Source organism: Myotis myotis, unplaced genomic scaffold (genome assembly GCF_014108235.1).
Source record: "Myotis myotis isolate mMyoMyo1 unplaced genomic scaffold, mMyoMyo1.p scaffold_m19_p_9, whole genome shotgun sequence".
NCBI lineage: Eukaryota > Metazoa > Chordata > Mammalia > Chiroptera > Vespertilionidae > Myotis > Myotis myotis.
This window is the reverse complement of record NW_023416401.1, coordinates 9,054,503-9,056,718: the sequence shown is the minus strand read 5'-3', so window position 1 is coordinate 9,056,718 and position 2,216 is coordinate 9,054,503. Positions and strand designations below refer to the sequence as shown.

At 38.0% G+C, this 2,216-nt stretch overlaps 1 pseudogene; it reads right to left on the bottom strand.

Moving 5' to 3' along the window:
* Window positions 1-1,569: 1,569 nt before the first annotated feature.
* On the bottom strand, window positions 1,570-1,717 carry LOC118663932 (annotated as a pseudogene).
* Between the last annotated feature and the right edge of the window lie 499 nt (window positions 1,718-2,216).

The window sequence follows — 2,216 nt, the reverse complement described above, 5'->3', positions numbered from 1 at the left end:
TGTTTAATTGTAATCATTCTTTATATATCATTCATACTGGACCCTTTTCAGATATATGATGTGCCAATATTTTCTCCCACCTATTGGGTTGTCTTTTTATTTTGTTGATAGTGTCTTGTGAATTTTAAGCCTAATTTATTCTATTTTAAAATTATTATTATTATTATTTTGTTAATCTTCATCTGAGGATAGTTTTCCAGATGGGACCACTGGTATATTTGGTCTAAGTCTAAAATTGACTTTTAGAGCAAGTGGAAGGGAGGGGGAGAGACACAGAGAGAAACATCAATTGGTTGCCTCCCACATGCACCCCAATGGGCACCAGGGATTGAGCCTGCAACCAAGGTTTATGTCCTTGATGGAATTGAACCCAAGACCCTTCAGTCCTTGGGCTGACATTCTATCCACTGAGCCAAACTGGCTAAGGCTATCTATTTTTATTACTTGTGCATATGGTGTCATATCTAAGAAATTGTTGTCTGATCCAAAATATATATATATATTTTAATCTAAGGCTTTTATGCTTTTAGTTCTTACATTTAGACAAGGGTACATATGTACTGTCTTTAGAGACCAAATCTTCCCTCTTCTGCCAGGACCGAAGAGGGAGAGGCATCAGCTGCATGGAGCAGGGGATGGGGCACAACAGCTTCTGAACAAACCTAATGAATGCTCTTCTTTGTAGCCTCACTTCTAGCCCCACTTCTATTCCACTTCATAGGCACCAGGTGCCACTGCTACTTTATTCAGACTATCACCTGTCAATGCCCATGGTATAAATTGGGCTGCTTCTCAGCTTTCCCTTTAACTGCTTTGGGGTCAGCACGCGGTTGTCTGGTAAGTAAGTTGGCTCTTTCCTATTTACATTTCAACTGAAAAAAATTGTGCTGCTGTTTTATTTTTTCATCTCCTTTACTTCCTTTTGGTCTTAAGTCTGAAATAAAAATCTGTTCTGTAGTTTCAGTACGAAGTCAGAAGGGAGCAAAAGTAATATGTAAGGTTTTCCCACTTAATAATTAGTGTCAATGCCTCACGCATTATGTTTTTATGTTTTCTGACAGTCTTGGTTTCCAAAGTTGTGGTGAGTCTTTTAAAGAAATTGCCTTTCTGGGTATCTTAGTGATAGGTTGATTGAGGTTGTATTGAATTTTCTAGTCAGAGACCATTTTGAACCAGAAACCATTGATTTTGTGTAGAAAATTGCGACTTGATTGGATTAAAAACTAGAATTGGAGATGCTGGCTTTGGATATGATATTCCTTAAGAGAAAAAACCTTTTACTACATTTTATAAAATGGCTTTTCCCGCCACCGGAGGCCTGTTTCAGAATATCCAGGTCATCGCATATAATAGGTATTCAGTGAGTGTGCTCAGGCAGCTACTTGTTTGAGAGCTTCTTTCATAACAAAACTCCCTAAAAGGGCTGTCTATGGGTCCTCTATTATGCTCACTCCCTTGGCAATATCAGTCAATTCCATAACTTTAAAATGCTGTCCATAAGAGGATGGGCCCAAAGCTTACAACTCTGTGTCTGACCTCGTCTTCAAGTTGGAATTCCTTTAACCCCCTACTACTTGGATAGCTAGTAAGCATCTCAAAAAAGAAATCTGTTTTTTTTTTTTTTATACTTCTTCCTCGTGGTTTCGGGTGCTCTACAATGTTCAAAGAAACCTCTCCAGTAACAAACTCTAGAGGTGATCCCTGAAGGTCTAGTCTTCAAAAAAAGAAATCTTAATTACACTGTCCTACTGATTCCTCCCCAGGTTATTTCTATCACAGTGAATGACCCTGTTGCTCAGGCCCAGATCCTATGAGTAATTATAGGATTTGACTGAGAGTTTCCCAAAGATGTGGGGCATTCAGTGCTATAATAGGAAAGTCTCAGGCAAACTAGCATGAGTTGAACACATATGTGTCGAATAAATGAATGATAGTTTCCTGACAATCTGGTATCCTGGAGAATCACAGTATAATAGAAATGGCCCATTGAAACTATTGGTGAACTACAATCTGCCTAGGGAGATTGTAATCATAAAGCCAAAAGTAAAAATGTCGGAAAAATTTGAACTTCATGTTGAGAAATTGTAATCAGCTACTGTATTGGGGGAGAGTTCTGAATTGGAATTCACTTATATAGTTCCATTTCCCCCCCAAATTACATAAGTTCTCACTTAATATCATCAATAGTTTCTGAGACTTTAAGCAAAAACAATTTA